Below are 21,925 nucleotides of genomic sequence, written 5' to 3' on the forward strand. Positions count from 1 at the left end.
CTGAATCTGGAGTGTAAGAACTGTTATGAAAGAGGAATTATTCTTGGTTTACAATTCACATCTGCTGGTGCCATAAATCCTGAGGGATTATCAGAATTCAACAATGGATGTTGCTCTTGGCAAACTTAACCATAATCCTTTGACCCAGGACACTGGAAAGCTGCAAATACTACACAAAATCAGAAAGGTGATTGCTGCATTGGCGCTGAAGCCACCAGTGCCAAGGTAAATTCTCATTTGCAAGGGAGCTAAACTTCTAAGAACAAATTATTACTATGGCAATAATTCTTTGCTTTTGCAAGGGGGAGGTGTTCAGAGTGTGAAGTTTTATCAGATGGTTATTGTTGAATCTGTGGTAGGCAGAACACATAGATGAAAGTAGAAATTACAGAACAAGGTTTATTTCGATACAATTACAATACTCCACTCTGCAAAGGATCTTCTTCCCAACCTACAGCTTGGCCAGGGTTTTTATACAACTGGGGATCTCCTTGTAAAGGTGAAACACTGCCCCCTTAAAGGGGCAGGCCTGCCTGACTTAAAAAGGAAGTTCGTATTCTGGGGAGGTGATGGGAAATCATATAATCCTGATCCCAGGACCTGCATTGGGGTTATAACAGTTATGTTTTAAGCTGTCATTTAAGGTAAAATGGAACATGTAACCTCATAGTTTTGCCCAGAAATATGTTAATGAGACTTGATGTAATGTGGCCCAGGGTCAAGCCCTATTGAAACGGAATACAGGAGACGAGGCAGCTGTTCCTGCTATTACAGACTTGGGAGTTACTGATTTAGAAACCCTAGACACATAGAGAAATGATGCTGAGCTAAGACTCAGGTAAGCAATTGTTGCGAGCAGCAGCAACGGCTGTTTTCTGCTAACCACTGTGGTGTTACCTGCGTGGTCGATAACACATGTTCCTCAAACCTTGGTTGATGGTGAGGTCCTCTGAATTCTGTTGAAGAAGACTCAAACTCGTCCAGTGACAACAAAGATTTATTGAGTAACTATAAATGCATGAGCTCTTTACCTTAACATGGAAACTAGGAATTGGTTAACAAGATTTAACAATTATAACTAAACATAACTGCACTAACTATCTATGTGATTCTGATGTTACCCTGTTCGCAGCACACCCACGAGAGAAAATGAGAGACCCGTGTAGCTGCTTTTTATACCCCTGTTGGTCCAGCCCTCTAGTGATCATGTGGTGCTGCTATCTACCCATTAACCCCTTGTGTGCATGCACCTACAGAGATCACTACATCCTCCCTTTTTAATGTGTACAGATTTTCTGTATGGTGTAACGAAAACTGAACAAACATAATGAATTAAGTCAACTGGGAACAGATGAAACAAGTAACGCTGTGTACAGAATGTGATGGTAATAATGACTGTACAAAGTCAATCAGCGTTTAAAAAGTCCAATCCTAACGAAAAACTTTGTGAGTCCAGACTGTATGTGTTTGATCAGGTGGGTTGATCTCTTCACCTGTCATTGAGGTGGCAGTGTTGATGTCGTCATGTCATTGTGTAGCCAACTGGGATGGCCACTTCCAACTAGGTACAGAGAAACTCGCAAAGCCTGGCGGGTAAAATGGACAAGCCAAGATTCAGGCAGGCTCAGAGCCTGAAATGCATATTCGTAAGCAAGAAATCCAGATGGTATCGAAACTCCGTCCAATTAGCATTTTAATGGGGCCGATTAGCATTTGATGGCCCATCTCCCCCAACATAAAGGACTGGTACTCAAGCAACCAGGAAAGTCCCAGACATTTCGGCGCCACGCCCTGTCCAAGGGAAACACAAACAACGGGGTCAGTGACCGCTTGGGACATGCCCAGCCATCCAGATCCCCGCCCACTTATTGGCTAAGGAATCAAACGGAATGATCAGGGATCACCCAATTAGGAAGGCCCAAATCGAAGGACTGCCCAAAAGAGAGCGAAACCCCCCCCCCCGAGTATAAGAAGAAGAGTTCGCCATATGTTCGCTCTCTCTTGGCGCCCTCTTGGCCTTGGTACCCCGGTCACGGCCATCGCCAATTGCAGCAACACCAGATGCAAGTCCAAGTTCAACGCCTGCTACCAGACGGATGAGCCCAGCTGAGCAGCAGTTACTCTTCGAACCCGAGAGACCCAGAATTGAACAGCGGCCACTGTTTTCGGACCTAAGCCGGGTGTCCGAAGTTAAGTCCAGGTTGTCTGAGCTGATAGGTGTAGTTAACTAGTAGTGTTTATGTTGCATGACTAATTGTGTGTAAATAAAGTACCCTTGACCTTGAACTAACTAACTGGTGTTTGGCTCTTTGATCGATAGCCGGTTGAAACCTGTGGTGGTATTCGATACCTGGTGACTCTAAGCATTAAGCCATAGATAACATAGAAAGAAGGGCAAACTCACTGATTGCCATAATTGGAACAGAGCCACCGAAAAGACAGACTAAAAGAAAAGGCAACAGTTATTGGCGACATCTGACGGGACTCGATCCAGAAGTGACCGTGTCACTCCGAGAGAACCCACAAAAGTATTTGAATTAGAATCCAAATTAGCAAAGTAAAAGAAACCACAAGCGAAACCAGTATCGATCAAACCTCCAGAATTCGGAAGTGTGTAATTTGCATGCGTACTAACAAAAGGATATAAGGTAAACTCGATAGATTTTGTTGCGTGAAACTTTCGGGAGTTGTGTAAACCGGAAAATAGCTTGAGCCGTACCCGTGTTTGCACCACCGCTTTATTCCCCCTTGTTCCAAATTTCCGGGAGTCAGAAGTATTTGTAGGGATGGCCATGAAGGCAATGGAACGCCTTATGCATCCGCAAGAGCTCGAGGTCGCAGCGACCAATAGATCAGAACAGTGTCCATATGGGAAGAAGAGATTAGGAGATACCAAAAGGGGAAAGGATGGCCCCTATGGTCTGAGTTTTGCGCGAATGAAGAGACAGGTCCTGGCAGCATAGGACAGACTTGGTGGGACAGCCTGACCGAGATACATAAAAAGAGTTTGACTAAGGTTCGTAAGCCGATGGCAATCGTGTCCTGTCTGGTACAATTGCGAGGCACAGAGGAGGTCATGAGGACGCTCCGCAAGCAGCTAGAGGAGAAGGAGACAAGTAGAGAGGGAGATTTAAGCGAATGCGAGAGATTAAATGTACAGCTCCGGGAGCAGTTAGCAGCGAAGGACAAGGAAATGGATGATGTCAAGAGGGCACATCAATCCTGTCTTGTCCACGTTGTAGCCACTTAAAATGGCTAACTCCCGATTTAAAATGGCGAACGGCAAAGGCTGATGGGAAAGTCAGCCAACAGGACAAAAACGAGCAGCTGCAGGTTGACTGTGTATTTACCTCTGGAAAGGCCAGACAAGATCGATACCAGCAACCATCAGCATAATAAAACACCAGCCATCTGCATACTAATGAGCAATCCTCGGGAACAATGAGCAACATTTAGACACATAAAGCAAAACCAGACTCTTTGGCGCCAGCAGATGCCTACACAATGGGAGGTGAACGACCACTTCAAGACCGCCCATCGATCAGGGAACCGCTCCAGCATTGGAGAAAATCGAACCAAGTGATTGGGACAAAGTCCAATCACTTGGGACCAGGTACAGGGTCCGCCCCGAAAGGCGGGAAGCCCCTGGGGACTATAAGAATTGAGCCCCAAGTTCAAGGCGCTCTCTTCCACCGCTTCCAGCTCTTCCTCAGCTCCACCTCTCTTCAACCGCTTCCAGCTCTCTTAACTCTTCAACAGCCGCTCAAAACTGTAAGTCTTACTTCAACGCTCGCTACGAGATAGGCGCTCCTAGCTACCAATCTGTACCAACTTCGAATCCCGCAGGCTCAGAACCCAAACGAAAGGCCATTCGTTTCCCTGACCTGGTGGGCCAGTTCCAAGTTAAGTATTGGCCTGTTAGCTGTAGAAGTAGCTTAGACGTAGAATTTGTACATGAGTAGTGATTACTGTGTAGAATAAATGTGCTTTGATTTAAATCTTACTAAGCGGTGTATTGGATTATTGATCAGTACTCGGACTTGAACCACATGGTGGTATCATAAGGATACCTGGCGACTCAAGAGCAAAGGTGATAAAACAGAGCAATTCAACTAAGGCAAAAGTTAGCAACATTATTTGGCGACTCCGGTGGGACCCGATCTAGAAGTGGAAAACCACTCCGGGAAAACCCAGAATTTGAATTAGAGATCCAATTGGAAACAGAAAACCACAAGTGTTCAAGCAGTTCTGATCAATACTCATAATTCGGAAGTGTGTGTATGCATGCGTAACTAACAGGGCGATAAGGTAAAACTGATAGATTTTTTGTTGCGACAAAACTGTCGGAAGTTTGTATTTCGGAAAGTAGCGAAAACCGTACCCGTATTTACAGCACCGCCTTAATACCCCTGTCCCAAATTTGAAGAGCAGCATTCGGATTAAAACCCCTGTCCCAAAATTTGAAGAGCAGCATTCGGATAGGAAAGATGGCAATGCAGGCAATGCAGCGTCTAATGAACCCCGAGGAATTTGCGGTCGCAGCAACCAGCAGCAGTAGAGTGGGACAATGTCCCATTTGGGAGGAAGAGATAAGGAAATATCTCAAAGGGAAGGGATGGCCCTTTGGAATGAATTCTGTGATAACGATGAATCAGGCCCCGGGAGTATAGGACATACTTGGTGGGAGAACCTGAGCGAGATCCACAAAAAGAGCTTAGGGAAAGCTCGCAAGCCGATGGCAATCGTGTCTTGCTTGGCACAATTGCGAGGCACAGAGGAGGTCGTTAGGATGCTCCGGAAAGAAGTTGAGGGCATACATCGAATGAGTAAGGTCGATGTAAGCGACGTAGAAAAGGAGAATTTAGAATTGAGAAGGAAGTTGGAAGCAAAAGATGGAGAGGTCGATGACGCCAAAAGGGCTTACCAGTCTTGTCTGGCGCACTTAAGCAGCTTCCAGTCTCAATACGAAAAGGCCTATCAGGACACGAGAAGAAATGGAAAAACAGGTAGAGGCATTACAGAAACAGTGTAGTGACCTCAAGGCAGCATTAAGAGCACTCCATGCTGCCACTACAGAACAAAGAGAAAGCACATTAGATCATGCAAAGTGACAGAAGCAGATTGCAGAGCTGCAATCGCTGCTTTCTGTTCAGAAAGGTTTCCTGGAAACTTTTGGAGAAAAATTAGATCAGGAAGACGGCCCTGATTGGGAAGAATTGAACGAAACAGCGCAGAGATATGTTCAGGGAACATGTGCGCAGGGAAAGCCACAAAAGAGAAAAGCGCCCCAACCCCCCACACAGCAGATAGTTCAAGCTCCAATGAACCCAGTAACCACCCACCGCACAGCCACATCGGACGATGCGAAATTTCTATATTCCACCCCCTTAACAGTGACCCAATTACGGGACAAGTGCGATAAGGTCACACCGTTCCTCCCCACCTCAGACCCCCACCATTTCTTTGTCACAGTTTAGCATCAGGTGACCATGTATGGCCTGGATGAGCGAGAGCATGTAAAGCTCACAGTTTTAAGTTTAGACCCTTCAGTAGCAGCAGCCCTTCCCGACCCACAGAATGTAGGAGGAGGCACCCTTGCAGAAATGCATACCGTGATCCTGGATGCGATCGGGTATAACCGGGGTGACCCCGTAGATGGCCTCAACAAATTTAGGCAAAAGAAATCCGAGCACCCCACAGCGTTTGCTGGACGCCTGTGGATTCACTTCGCAGCAGTCTTTGGAGACATAGACCGTGCCCATTTGTCCCCAGACAACATGGCCAAATGGACACGCACCCTTATCTTCCATGGCACAGAAACAGGACAGAAAGCTTGCACGAGTTATGATCCCTCAGAGGAAGACCATAACGAAAAGTGGGTAGTGAAAAGATGGTCCTGCGCTTGGGAGCAATCTATACAGAGCAAACCCGCTGTTAAGAATACCGAGGAAAAGCAGGCCGGAGCAGATATACAGGCAGTAAAAACACACCAGAACCCCGCATGGGTGAATGAGGGAAAGAACAGCCCCCACCCAAGTCACAGGAGTGTTACTACTGCGGGCAGTTGGGACACTTCGCAAGAGAGTGCAATGCCCCTAAAAAGCCACAGAGAGCGCAGCAGACGGACACTCTGAGTAAGAAAAAGACACAGCCCATTCATTGCGTGAGCGCCCGTTCAGATCAGACGGATTTGACCAGAACGGACTGACGGTGTGCGGGCTCCCCCAGTTGGGTCTGCGACACCCTTTGGGATAGGTCCGGATGACCGGTAGTTGCAGCGAAAATTTGGGGACAGCCCATCGAATTTCTCTGGGACACAGGAGGGTCCCGCACCACAATAAATTCCTCCACCATGTTCCAAAAAGACACGTGGCCCACTACAGCCACTATCAGCCTCAGCGGCTTTACAGGCCACTCACAGCAGGGACACATCACAGCCCCTGTACCAATTCAAATCGGTACCATCACCACTAAGCACCCCGTAGTTTTAGTTGACCTGCCCCACACAGCAGAACACATTCTGGGAATCGATTTCATGAATTCCCATAATCTTTCATTCGATCCAGTCAACCAGTGTGTCTGGAAGATGGCAAAATCCGCAAGAGCCCCCGCAACGCTCAACATAGGAGAGTATGTGAACAAAATTAGCGCCGTAGGCGAGTTTTACAAGAGGCAGTGGATGGGAGGAGTTGGAGACCTGGGGTCGGGGGGGGGGGGGGGGGGGGTGGGAGCTGTGTAAGATTAAGGGTGACTACGGGTAATCCCTGATTCCTTTTTGTCAGTTGTTTATGTAAACATGTGGGTTGAGGTTTGGGGGTAGATGGGATCGTTGTTATTATGGGGACTGACATATCTTGCTGATTATTGTTTATTGTTGATGGATGTAAATGTGGGAGAAAATGTGAAAAAGGAGAATAAAAAAAATTTCAAAAAAAAAGACACAGGAATGCTATAATTGCGGACAGAAAGGACATTACGCCCGAGAATGTCAAGCGCCCCCGAAGTAGCAAAGGAATCAGCACCCAAACGCCCCCCCCCCAGAAAACCAATACCCGACCCATTCACAGCGTTAGTGCCCGACCAGATAATTCGGCCATGAGTGGCACCGATTGACGGTGTTCGGGCTCCACAACTTGGGTCTGCGATACCCTTTGGGATAAGTCCGGAAGACCAGCCGTTGCAGGCACAGTCCGGGGACACCCCGTAGAGCTCCTTTGGGACACAAGAGGGTGCCGAACCACGTTAAACTCCTCCACCATGTACCAAAAGGATATATGGCCCACTACGGATACCATTACCCTTAGTGGCTTTACAGGTCACCTCCAGCAGCCCCTGTGGATGTACAGCTCGGTAATATTAGGACAAAACATTTGGTTGTTTTAGTAAACTTGCACCAGGCAGCAGAACACATCCTAGGCATAGATTTCATGAGTACACACAACCTTTCATTCGACCCAGTCAACCGATGCATATGGAAAATGGCTAGAGCAGCACGAGCCCCGCCTCGCTCACAGTAGGAGATTATGCCCATAAGATCAGCTCAGTAGGAGAGTACTGGTTTGAACCACAAACCATTACCACAGACAAAGCGGTTAGAGAGGTCTTGAAAAGACATAAAACAGCATTTGCCCATCACAAGCACGACTGCGGCAAAATCCCAGGAGTAGTAAACATCACAGGTCCCGATCCCAAGCCCCAGAAACAGTACGGCTTCCCCCAGCAAGCCGAGGGAGAGATAGACAAGGTAATTCAAAGTTTATTGAATCAAGGCGTGATTCGATCCGTTGCATCGACAAATAATGCCCCGATTTGGCCAGTAAGAAAACCCGATGGATCATGGCGACTGACCATCGACTACAGAGAATTGAACAAATTGACTCCCCTAGCAGCCCCTACCGTTGCCACAAGAGACCATGTTGAGACAGGGACTCCAGTCGAAATTTATTTCGGTATTAGATATCAGTAATGGCTTTTGGTCCATACCACTGGACAAAGCATGCCAGTATAAATTTGCGTTCACTTTCCAGGGGCAGCAGTACACGTGGGTGTGCCACAAGGCTTTCGCAACTCCCCCTCTATTTTTCACAGACAATTGGCAAACGGATTATCTAAATTTTCACGCCCTGAATGCCTTGTTCAGTATGTGGCCGACTTGCTCCTACATACGGACACCAAGGAAGAGCACATCTCGCTTCTTTCTGAATTACTAGAACTCCTTACAATGATTGGATGCAAAATTAACCTCAAGAAAGCCCAAATCCTTCAGGAAAAAGTCACATATTTAGGTACGGTCATCACGCATGGGAAGCATGAAATAGAACTCAAACGCATTGATTCCATTGTAAATTTGCCCTTGCCCCAAAATGTTACAGCACTCCGGTCATTTTTAGGACTGGTTGGATATTGTCGGAACCATATAGATGGATTCGCCACAAAAGCAGCCCCACTTTCAGAGCTACTAAAGAAACAGGCCCCATGGAAATGGCTTCCACAGCACATGGATCCCGTGGATGCATTGAAACACGCCCTGAGAACAGCCCCCGTTTTGCAAACTCCAGATCCCCACTCCCCATACACGATTGAGGTAGTGACCACAGACTGAACCCTTTCGGCCGTACTCCTGCAGGAAAGGCACGATCGTCTAGGACCCGTAGCCTATGCCTCACGAGTCTTAGATCTGGTGGAACAAGGATTTTCAGCCTGCAAAAGGCACCTGTTAGCAGTTTTCTGGGCGGTACAGTACTTCTCGTACATAACCGGACTCAACCCAGTAACCATTTTGACCGAGCACACCCCGACACAGCTTTTATTGGACGGCAGATTAAAAGACGGCACAGTAAGCCAAATTCGAGCAGCGCGATGGACCCTACTCCTACAAGGATGCAACATCACTGTAAAACGGACAAAAACGCACATGTTTCTGGCTGATAATTTGCACTACGCAGGAACCCCACATGAGTGCGAGATTATAGCCCCAACGCACAGCACAGGCCCCTTTGTTCCCAAGTCGATACCAAGAAAGACAGGTATCGGACCCCAGCCCACAGACAAAGCATTGAGAATTTACGTAGATGGCTCCTCCACAGCCCTTGAGAGAAAAAGGATAACAGGCTGTGGTATTTATGTGGCGGACGCGCTTTAGAAGAGATAGCTTTAAAGTTGCCTGGACACTTAGGTTCGCAGGCAGCCGAGTTAGCGGCCATTGCTTACATTGCCCAGCACCCCGATTCATTCCCGACCCCTGCAGACATATATTCAGACAGTTTGTACGTCTGCAACAGCCTAACAGAATTCCTACCCCTGTGGAATCGAGAGGATTTATTTCCGCCGATGGAAAACCTCTATCCTCAGCCCCACTGCTCAAACATATCCTTCAGACAGCTAAAGGCAGGAAATATGGCATCGTTAAAGTAAGAAGTCACCATCGTTCCTCCCCACCCGGTAACGTGAAAGCTGATGCCCTAGCGAAGGCAGGCTCACGACATGGCCCCTTTTGGCAACCCCACCGAGAGTGCCCCAGGACACGCAGTTCAGGTCTCACAGACCAACATCCAAGACTTAGCCCAGGCACAGAAAGAAGACGAAGCGTTAAAAGACATTTTAAAAGGGCACTTCCCAGCTCCCTATGAAAAGTTTAGGAATTCTTTGACAGTCCATGAGGGAATCGTTTTAAATGATGGAATTTATGCAGTCCCCACCCAGGACAGGAATGAGATAATTTGTAAGTTCCATGACGGACATGGACACCAAGGGATTGAATCCACCCTTGCCCACCTCAGACCCCTCTGCTGGTGGCCTGATTTGAAAACCGACGTGTCCCATTGCGTCGAAAACTATTTAATTTATGCTCAAAACAACCCCGATTGGTATGCGAAAAAAGCCCAGCTACGACACACCCGCCCTGTAAATGGCCCGTGGGCAAACCTTCAATTGGATTATATTGGTCCCCTCTCCCCCGGCAGAAATGGATACAAGTATGTGTTAATGGTGATTGACACATTTACGAATTGGGTCGAAGCGTTTCCCTCAAGAACAAACACAGCCAACTCCACGGCGAAGATCTTAACAGAGCAAATTTTTACGAGATGGGGACTCCCCCGTAGTATTGAGTCGGACCAAGGTTCCCACTTTACGGGAAGGGTCATGAAAAATGTGATGACGATATTTGGTATCAGGCAAAAGTTCCACATTGCCTATCACCAGCAGTCCAGCGGCATTGTGGAGCGCATGAATCGGACACTAAAGGCCACACTTAGAAAAATGGTGCAGCAGCACAACACGACACGACATGGGACACAGTGCTCCCATTCGCACTGATGTTTATTAGGAACACAGTGTCAAGCTCAACAGGATATACCCCCCATACCCTCATGACTGGACGATCCATGAAGGGTACCGAATACTTATTTGGACTTGATTTGGCCAGCCCCGCAGTCACCACCCTGACCCATGAGAAAGCAGTCCAGCAAATGGTAGAGAATATTAAAGCAGGACAGCTCGCTGCAGCTGTTCGACTAGGCGCTAAACGAAAGCAGAGTAAGGCCTGCTTTGATAAACAGTACACCCGACAGAGTATACAGTCGGACAGCAAGTAATGATCACCTTATCCAATCCCAGCTCATTCCTCTCCCCTAAATTTGCAGGACCCTATTCAATCTCGGACAAAGTAAGCCCCTCAGTTTATAAAATCATGTATCCAAACGGAAAATCAGGATGGTTCCATGTAAATCAACTTAAGGTTTATGGAACACATCACCTCTCGTTGGCAATGGCAGACAATGAGGACCCACCCATTGACAACCCGAGTTCTCCCTCATCCATCAGCAGCAGCACGTCCACAGACATGACCGTGACCACACCCCCAGAATCAAATTTCACCCTGACGCTTGATTCGGCTGATAGCGACAGCAACAGCACAACTGAAGCCCCTGAGAGACCTGAACGAAGCTCCCACGAACCAGGCCCCAGGCACTACAGGCCCAGAGACCCCGACCACGATACGCTCAGCCTCTTTGAAACAATTCATTTGGCCACATCGGAACCTGACCCGCCACCCGACGATAGTGACAGCCCCCTTGCAACCTCCCTACAGAACATGAAACACTGGCACCGTGATAATTCCTGTCGCCTGACAAGGAATGATGAAATGGACCCCACATCGGCACACGCCACGTTAGCACGCAAACTCCATGAACGAGTTTGGCACCCGTGAGATGGTGACAACTCCGAGTCTGACTCCCACCATGGTAACCCTTTTGCAAATCTTTCTGAAATAGAACCTTGAGGTGTCCAGATGATGAGAGTCAGGAACCGATTGAGATTTACGGTGTCCTGTACTCTGATGGAACCTGCCCGCTTTTATGTTCAGTTTGCTTTAAATGTTGTACGTTCTCTCTTCACGTGAACTCAAACTTCACCTTCTCGAGTGTTAAAAACTCTTAACAGATCCCCCCGCCACGCCAGGGCACAGGGTGGAGAAACTGACCTCCACCCCAACAGGATCCGCCTTCGGGCGATCAGCGAGGTGAAGGCTAAAACATCTGCCTCCGCACCCGCTTCCAACCCCAACAGATCCGATACCCTGAATATGGCCTCCAGAGGACCTGGCTCAAGCCTCACATGAACACCTCCCTCCAATACCCCTCCAGCTTTGGACAGGACCAAAACATATGAACGTGGTTTGCGCCCCCCCCCCCCCCAAACATCCTCTACCCCCTCAAAGAGATGGCTCATCCTCGCCTTTGTGAGGTGCGCCTTCAGCTGTATCAGCCCCAACCTCGCGCACAAAGTTGAGGCATTCACCCACCGGAGCACCTCACACCACGACCCCTCCTCCATGCTCTCTCCCAACTCTTCAGCCCACTTTGCCGTAATCCCCTCCAGCGGTGCCTTCTCTTCTCCCAGAATCGCCCCATAAATCGCTGACACCACCCACTTCTCCATTCCCCCTTTCGTCAGCACCCTCCAACAGTGTGGAGGCCGGCGCCAGCGGAAAGCTCTGCATCTCCTTCTTAGTGAAACCTCGGACCTGCAGATACTTAGAACATAGAAAAATACAGCACAGAACAGGCCCTTCGGCCCACGATGTTGTGCCGAATATTTGTCCCAGATTAATCATAGATTATCATTGAATTTACAGTGCAGAAGGAGGCCATTCGGCCCATTGAGTCTGCACCGGCTCTTGGAAAGAGCACCCTACCCAAAGTCAACACCTCCACCCAACACTAAGGGCAATTTTGGACACTAAGGGCAATTTACCATGGCCAATCCGCCCAACCTACACATCTTTGGACCGTGGGAGGAAACTGGAGCACCCGGAGGAAACCCACGCAGACACGGGGAGGATGTGCAGACTCCGCACAGACAGTGCCCCAAGCTGGAATCGAACCTGGGACCCTGGAGCTGTGAAGCAATTGTGCTATCCACAATGCTACCGTGCTGCCCTTAAGAACAAGTAAATCTACACTATATCATTTTACCGTAATCCATGTACCTATCCAATAGCTGCTTGAAGGTCCCTAATGTTTCCGACTCAACTACTTCCACAGGCAGTGCATTCCATGCCCCCACTACTCTCTGGGTAAAGAACCTACCTCTGACATCCCCCCTATATCTTCCACCATTCACCTTAAATTTATGTCCCCTTGTAATGGTTTGTTCCACCCGGGGGAAAAGTCTCTTACTGTCTACTCTATCTATTCCCCTGATCATCTTATAAACCTCTATCAAGTCTCCCCTCATCCTTCTCCGTTCTAATGAGAAAAGGCCTAGCACCCTCATCCTTTCCTTGTAAGACCTACTCTCTATTCCAGGCAACATCCTGGTAAATCTCCTTTGCACCTTTTCCAAAGCTTCCACATCCTTCCTAAAATGAGGCGACCAGAACTGTACACAGTACTCCAAATGTGGCCTTACCAAAGTTTTGTACAGCTGCATCATCACCTCACGGCTCTTAAATTCAATCCCTCTGTTAATGAACGCTGGCACACCATAGGCCTTCTTCACAGCTCTATCCACTTGAGTGACAACTTTCAAAGATGTATGAACATAGACCCCAAGATCTCTCTGCTCCTCCACATTGCCAAGAACTCTGCCGTTAACCCTGTATTCCGCATTCATATTTGCCCCTTCCAAAATGGACAACCTCACACTTTTCAGGGTTAAACTCCATCAGCCACTTCTCAGCCCAGCTCTGCATCCTATCTATGTCTCTTTGCAGCCGACAACAGCCCTCCTCACTATCCACAACTCCACCAATCTTCGTATCGTCTGCAGATTTACTGACCCACCCTTCAACTCCCTCATCCAAGTCATTAATGAAAATCACAAACAGCAGAGGACCCAGAACGGATCCCTGCGGTACGCCACTGGTAACTGGGATCCAGGCTGAATATTTGCCATCCATCACCACTCTCTGACTTCTATCGATTAGTCAGTTCGTTATCCAACTGGCCAAATTTCCCACTATCCCATGCCTCTTTACTTTCTGCAGAAGCCTACCATGGGGAACCTTATCAAATGCCTTACTAAAATCCATGTACACTACATCCACTGCTTTACCTTCATCCACATGCTTGGTCACCTCCTCAAAGAATTCAATAAGACTTGTAAGGCAAGGCCTACCCCTCACAAATCCGTGCTGACTATCCCAATCAAGCAGTGTCTTTCCAGATGCTCCGAAATCCTATCCATTCCTTTCCATGACTTTGCCTACCACCGAAGTAAGACTAACTAGCCTGTAATTCCCAGGGTTATCCCTAGTCCCTTTTTTGAACGGAGCACGACATTCGCCACTCTCCAATCCCCTGGTACCACCCCTGTTGACAGTGAGGACGAAAAGATCATTGCCAACAGCTCTGCAATTTCATCTCTTGCTTCCCATAGAATCCTTGGATATATCCCGTCAGGCCCGGGGGACTTGTCTATCCTCAAGTTTTTCAAAATGCCCAACACATCTTCCGTCCTAACAAGTATTTCCTCGAGCTTACCAATCTGTTTCACACTGTCCTCTCCAACATATGGCCCCTCTCATTTGTAAATACAGAAGAAAAGTACTCGTTCAAGACCTCTCCTATCTCTTCAGACTCAATCTCCCGCTACGGTCCTTGATCGGACCTACCCTCGCTCTAGTCATTCTCATATTTCTCACATATGTGTAAAAGGCCTTGGGGTTTTCCTTGATCCTACCCGCCAAAGATTGTTCATGCCCTCTCTTAGCTCTCCTAATCCCTTTCTTCAGTTCCCTCCTGGCTATCTTGTATCCCTCCAACGCCCTGTCTGAACCTTGTTTCCTCAGCCTTACATAAGTCTCCTTTTTCCTCTTAACGAGACATTCAACCTCTCTTGTCAACCATGGTTCCCTCACTCGACCATCTCTACCCTGCCTGACAGGGACATACATATCAAGGACACGTAGTACCTGTTCCTTGAACAAGTTCCACATTTCACTTGTGTCCTTCCCTGACAGCCTATGTTCCCAACTTATGCACTTCAATTCTTGTCTGACAACATCGTATTTACCCTTCCCCCAATTGTAAACCTTGCACTGTTGCACGCACCTATCCCTCTCCATTACTAAAGTGAAAGTCACAGAATTGTGGTCACTATCTCCAAAATGCTCCCCCACTAACAAATCTATCACTTGCCCTGGTTCATTACCAAGTACTAAATCCAATATTGCCCCTCCTCTGGTCGGACAATCTACATACTGTGTTAGAAAAGCTTCCTGGACACACTGCACAAACACCACCCCATCCAAACTATTTGATCTAAAGAGTTTCCACTCAATGTTTGGGAAGTTAGTCACCCATGACTACTACCCTGTTACTTTTGCACCTTTCCAAAATCCGTTTCCCAATCTGTTCCTCCACATCTCTGCTACTATTGGGGGGCCTATAGAAAACTTCTAACAAGGTGACCTCTCCTTTCCTATTTCTGACTGTTTCTGACCTAAACATTCCTCCCTGCCCCAACCCATATTTCGCCCCCAGCTCCTTCAATCCCGCAAACCGGCCCGCTAGGAACAAGCTCTTTAATGCCCTGACTCCCTTTTCCTCCCATGTCCGAAAACTCCCATCCCACTTCCCTGGTTCAAATCTGTGATTTCCTCAAATCGGCACTTCCCTTGACCTTGCCCCCAGCCTAAAGTGCTGCCGCAACTGCCTCCATATTTTCAACGTCGCTACTACTACCGGACTCCCTGGGTATTTTGTGGGGTTAAGGAAGCTAAACGGTGATATATTTTCTGTAATTAGCTTATTAGTTGCCTACTAAATAATGTTTAGTCAATGTTGATTTTTGTTTATTACAGTAAAAATCCTAAAACTTTGAAATATTGTGTGATTCCCTTGTCCTTGGGAATTGGAATCTTATTAGAAGTGTCTATTTGGGACCATAATACCAGGCCCAGATTTGATTCCGACATAATAATAGAACATACAGTGCAGGAGGCCATTCGGACCATCAAGTCTGCAAATAAACTTTATTAGTGTCACAATAAGGCTTACATTAACACTGCAATGAAGTTTCTATGAAAATTCGCTAGTCTTTATTAGTGTCACAATAAGGCTTACATTAACACTGCAATGAAGTTACTGTGAAAATTCCCTAGTCGCCACACTCCGGTGCCTGTTCGGGTACACTGAGGGAGAATTCAGAGCGTCCAATTCACCTGACACGTCTTTCTGGACTTGTGAGAGGAAACAGGAGCACCCGGAGGAAACCCACGCAGACACGGGGAGAACATGCAGACTCCACGCAGAGTGACCCAAGCCTGGAATCGAACCCGGGTCCCTGGCGCTGTGAAGCAATAGTGCTAGCCACTGTTAGTGTCGCTCATATTTAAACATAAGATTCTGAGGTAACATGATAGGATAGATGAAGAATGTATCTCCTCATGGGGGAGTCTAGAACGAGTGCGCAGATTGTCAAAATAAAGGGTCCCATTTCTGATGGAGACAGGGAGAAATGTCTTCCCTCAGACGGTGGTTAGCCTTTGCAATTCTCTTCCCCAGAGAGCAGAGGATGCTGCATCATTCAAGGGTCAGTTAGATTTTTGATTAAAAAGGGAGTCGAGGGTTCTCAGTGGCAGGAGGAAACTGAAGTTGAAGGTCTCAATCAGATCACCCGCGATCTTATTAAATAGAAGAGCAGGCTTGATGGGCCGATTGACCTCTTGTTCCTATTTCATGTGTTAAATACTGAGAATTAGATGCAGTCAAAGGCAACTATGATATCAAAAACATCTCACGAGGATCATTTATAGGAGTTCAGCCTATTTAGTTTAATGAAACTAAGCTTTTACTTGAGAGAAATTGGAAACATTTAGGTTGGATAGATTATTTAAGATGGAAGAAATGGTAGAATTAAGAGTACAAATTTTAATGCAAGGTTTCATTAGATGCCATGAAGTATTCCTTCTTATGTAGAGTGCTTATCCTCAATAACACATCTTTGATCGATATTGACTTGTTGCTCTGCTTTAAAAGGGAATTTTAAACAAATTTGTGAACTTTAAGTATGCGTGTAGTTAGTTATACATGGGACGTTGCTCATAATTGAGTTAGAGTTATCTGTCAAAGGAGAATAATTTCTCAGAACTTTTCCTAATTTGGTTGCAGAATTTTGTTCCTCATTTATGTTAAAGAATATGCAAATATTTAGGGGGCAGATGCTGTACAGAATTGACTTGTTAATAAAATCAAAGCGACAGTGAATGTACAAAATTGGTTAATGACTGAAAACAGAGGGTAGTGATGAACAGCCTTTTTTTTCAGTTTGAAGTATATAGGGTTCCCTAATGGCTTTATTTTGACCACTGTACCTGTTGATATACATCTATGACCTGGACTTGGGGTACATGACATAATTTCAAAGTAAGCAGATGACACAAGCTCTGAAATGCAGTAAACAATGAATAGGATAGCAACAGGCTTCAGAACAAGCTAGTGAATTGGGCAGATGCCTGACAGATGAAATTTAATACAAAGAACTATGAAATGATACATTTGAATAAGATGTGGAGGGCCAATGAATAGTGCAATTTTAAAGCGGGTTCAAGAACAGCAGAACCTGCATATGTATATGGATAAGTACTTGAAGGTGACATGAGAAGACCATCAAAATGTAGATGAAACCTTTGGCTCATCAACAAAGGCATAAAATACAAAAGCAAGCAAGTTATGTTAAACTTTTATTAAACACCAATTGGACCCAACCGTTCAATTCTGCACAGCCCACTTTAAGATAGCAAAGCCTTATGAGACTAGCTAATTCTCTTCTTGGGGAGGAGGGCGGGCGCCCTTGCCTCCCCATCGCCCGCCGTAGAATCTTGCTCAGCTGGCAGTCAGCAGCACCACCTAAAGCTGCAGACTGGCTGTCCGACCTATCGGAATTTCTCCAAATGGAGAAAAACAAATTTGCCATCCGTAGGTTGGAAGAGGGCTTCCACAAATCATGGGAACCATTCATCCGACTGTTCTGGGACCTGTTTGTGGCCAACATGTAAATAAATAAGTAGCCAATAGCCAGGGAGAAACAGCCAGGACAAGACAGAAAGAGGAAAGCGAGGGAGCACCCAGGGGCAGGCTGGGGGGGGGGGGGGGGGGGGGGGTGGAAGAGAGCAAGGTGAGGTAGCAAAACTCAGCAAGAAAGAATGGGGGGCAGCAATGAGGTGGGGTGGGGGAGGGAAGGGGGAAGAACAAAAAAGGGGAGACAGAATAGATAGGAGAACAAAAACAGGGGCGGGGGGGGGGGGGGAGAAACACAGGGGAAGACAACAGTGGCAGCAATCATAGCACGAAGAAAAACGGGAAGGGGAAATGAGCAATGGCTGATGCCGAGGCAACTGCACAAAAGACTGTAAAAAGCATTAGGGGGGCACTTGCCCCCTCCAGCCTAGTTAGTTGATCTGTAAAAAGGAGAGAATAGAAGAGAGGGGAGGAAAGATCCCTCCCAACCGGTTATATTTGCACGGTATTGTAGCCATCTGGGATGGCCACTTCCAGAATACAAAATGGTTGTTTGCAAAGACTATAGGGAACTATGGACAATGCTAAGAAAGCAAGCAGGCACAGAGCCTGTATGCATATTGGAACCGCAGCTCCCAGACAAGACTGACACTGTAGGTCTATTAGCATATTGATGGCCCATCTCCAGGGACAAAGGAAAGACACTCAAGCAACCGATCTAGCTCCAGGCCTCGCAGCGCCAGTTCCCCAAACCGAAAGCATAAACAAAGCAAGGCCAATGGCCACCTAGGACACACCCAGCCATCAGGGCACCCACCGCTTTATTGGTCAAGATCAATACGAGTGATCAAGATACGGCCCAATTGATTGGGGCCAAGTTCAAGGCCCGCCCAAAAGCGCGCGAAGCTCCTTTCAGGTACAAGAAAGCCCCAAGAGAGAATCGCTCTCTTGGAATCGGCTCTCACAGCGGAGAGACCCTTCCACCAGCTACACCAGAAGCAAGTAAGTCCAAGGTCAATGCTTGCTACCAGACGGACGACCTTAGCTGTTCCCTTGTACCACTTCGACCCCAGCAGCCTCAGATCCGAACAACGACCATTGTTCCTCTGAGTGGGCACCCGAAGCTAAATATAGGCTTTAGCATTAGAGACAGTTTAGTCTGTAGTATTTCGTGCATGAGTAGATATTACTATGCGTGTAAATAAACAGTATTGACTTTGAACTAACTAACTGGTGTATCAGCTCTTTGATCAGTATCCGGGTTTGAACCTTGTGGCGGTATCGAAAGATACCTGGCGACTCTAAAGCAAACGTAATTAGGATTAAGGAAGGCGACCATATTGACCGCCATACTTAGAACCAGAGCAACAGTATATACCTGTATCTATAACTTGTACAAAACCCAATAGAAAATTTATAAAATAAAAAAAGATAGCAAGGCTTTTGAGAATGCGCACAAGATATTTACTAGACCTGTGTGGATGGGTGACTTCATTTACAAAGAAATTGGAGAATCTGAGGTTGCTCTTGTTAGAACAGAGAAGGTAAACTGGAAGTTTGATAATAGTATTCAAAATCATGAACTGTTTTGATGGTTACTCTGTTTTCACCGGCAAAAGGGTCAATAACCTAGGACACAAATTGAAGGTGATTGACAGAAGAACCTGGGGTGATGTGAGGAAACTCTAACAGAAAATACTGAGTTATGATGATCTGGAATGCATTGTCTGAAAGAGTAGTGGAAGCAAATTCAATTGTAAACTTCAAAAGGAATCTGGATTTTAAAAAAAACTTAAAAACAAGTTTACAGGCTAAGGAAGAGCAGGGAAGTAGGACTAACTGGCCTCCATTCTATGATACACCTAACTTTATATATTCAAGCAAAACTATACATTCACATTCTATCTCAAGATGGGTACTGACTTCTTTTAGGGCTTCATAGCATGTTTCTGTATAACTAAATTATCACGTTTTATCTTAGTTGAATCAATTTTACAAAATTATTTTTCCTCAGTTGAATCAATTTTACAACTGCCTGTTGTCATGCTGAGCACTGAAACTGAATTTCTTAAAGATTGTATGTAGCCAATGGCACAGACTAATTTATTCACTCGCTCTCAATTTGTTCATGCTATGCTATTACGTATAATTTTAATTTAGTTCAGGGATGTCCAACCTTTTTGTGTGAGGAGCCACATTTCAATTTTTTTCTCACTCAGGCTGGTGAGTGAGTTTTGGAAAGAAAAAGCAATAGAAGATGAAGAGGAATTTATCTCGCTATTAATGAAAACAACAGAAATGTGCATTTTTATGAACAAGCTTCAAATGAGAAGACTAATTTATTACTCTATTTTCTCATCACTGTATTTAGTGAGATTGTCATTGTTTTTGCTTGCACAAATAGTCAATGTCTGTCTGCACAATGTAGCGATATGGAGTACTCCAGATCCATCTATCAGAAGTGATCTTAATTTAATCTAACGTTTATCTAAAAAAATGTCCACAGTAATATGTGCTGCCAAACTGTGCAATGAATCAAAGGGCATGTTTTGATAAGATTTGAGGGAACAATTGATGATAAAATGTCAGGTCATGCTCTACAAAAGTACTTTTCCTGATTCTGTAACTTTGTACCTCAATTAGTTCATACCATGGGCAGCAGTTACAAATGGACCTGCAAACAGCTTCATCGGTGTTCCCCGAAATCTGCAAACCCTTATCTTGAATTGTTTTCTCATTCTGCCAATTAATGCAGAATAATTTTTAAGGTTTACTGACTGAGCATGCCTTATTGATATGGCTGTGAAATGGACAATTTTCTTCATAACCAACTTTCTGAAGCAATGATAACTTTTTCGCTGAATACTGGTTGTGCTCAGTTTGTTGACCAATTGATCCATCTGCAAACATTTGATGTTGAAGGATTCAAAGTTTAAAGTTCAAGCCCCCCCCCCCAGACTAGTCAGAAGACTGAGTTTTGTCGATTCAGTAGGACTCCCACCTTGGATAGCACTTGAAAACCAAATATAACTGTTATATATGTTGTATTCTTTTTCCTTTCTTCCAGAATGATCCGATGTAGTGTTGACAAAGAATATACCAATCAAAAGATTGAAACAAAACTAATTTATTATATTACACTACTAATTAAATGAAGTTCGCACTCTACGGAGCTGAAGATAATTAAGTAATATTGAATCTGTCTTACAGTACTCAATAATCTAAATAGTCACTAACTACACTATGATCTAACCTCGTGTTAACTCCATCTACTCTAATCTTTTGCTTTCTCCTTATGCTACTCCTTCCAGCTTCTCCCAGAACTCCCTCAGTCTGACTTAAATACAGAGAAGTGGTAACGCCATGCTCTCTAGTGTTTGATTTACATAGAGATGTAATTATTAACCCTTCACTAACCTGACTATATACATATCATTACAATAACCTAAGATTTGCCTCTTATCTGCCAGGCTCACACCCAGACATAACTCCTGGTCTGTTAACATTTGTTCCATTCGCTTCCAGACATAACTCATGGCCTTTTGACAGAAACTTCATTAACTTCAGTTTCATTAACATTTGTTCTGTTGGCCAGGAAATATAATTCATAGATAACAGAGATAAGTCTCTGCCTGGCATGGCAGGGAGCACGGTGGCCTGCAGGAAACAAGTTTTTAAATGGCTTAGCTAAATCAGGCCTCCTCAAAACCAAAATACTGGTTGTGATAATCATTGATTTGCCTGAGACCTGGCGAATGAAGTACAATCAGCATAGGAGTCTCAATCCTTCAAGGTAACTGGATTAATCCCATTTGTTATCAGCAGAAGGAATAATTACAGAAGATTGCGGGTGCCAGGGAGGAAAGCAGAACCACAAATAGCTTCATAAGTGTTAAGAAGCAATTACTTTAACCTTGTATTAGAACACACTAAAAGTATCAGTCTTTAGATCATTATCCAACGCCATATATTAACTATGTATTAGCTAATGTACAGGGGGACTGGATTAGAATGTCACATTTTAAAGTGACTTGCTTTGTATTGTATAATCATTTTGCATTATTTAAAATACTTGTATTGTCATCTTTCTGTACTAGTGCTGTGTAATATTGTGTAAGCCATAAGCCTTTACCACATTATCCTTCGTTTTAAAAGACAGTTCAGTTTCCAATGCCTATAGTGAGGACTGGGGCAGCGAGATAGCTGATAAGAGAAACTGATGTTCTTCGTTTTTACGGATCTAGGCTTCTGGCCTCAGCCAGTTAAGGGGTGTTAGCAGCCATAAATTAATAAATTCCTTCTCAGCAAGTTCCAAAGAAGTCTCAGGTTAACAGATGTGTCTAATATACCTGACCTGTTATCAGGAGACACCTTGAACATTTAGAGTCATTCGTCAAACCTCCGAGGGTCTTGAAGGAGAAGCAGGGCTCTTCTCCCAGCTGAGATATATCTCCAAA

This window comes from Scyliorhinus torazame, chromosome 2 (assembly GCF_047496885.1).
Source record: "Scyliorhinus torazame isolate Kashiwa2021f chromosome 2, sScyTor2.1, whole genome shotgun sequence".
In the NCBI taxonomy this organism is placed as follows: Eukaryota; Metazoa; Chordata; class Chondrichthyes; order Carcharhiniformes; family Scyliorhinidae; genus Scyliorhinus; species Scyliorhinus torazame.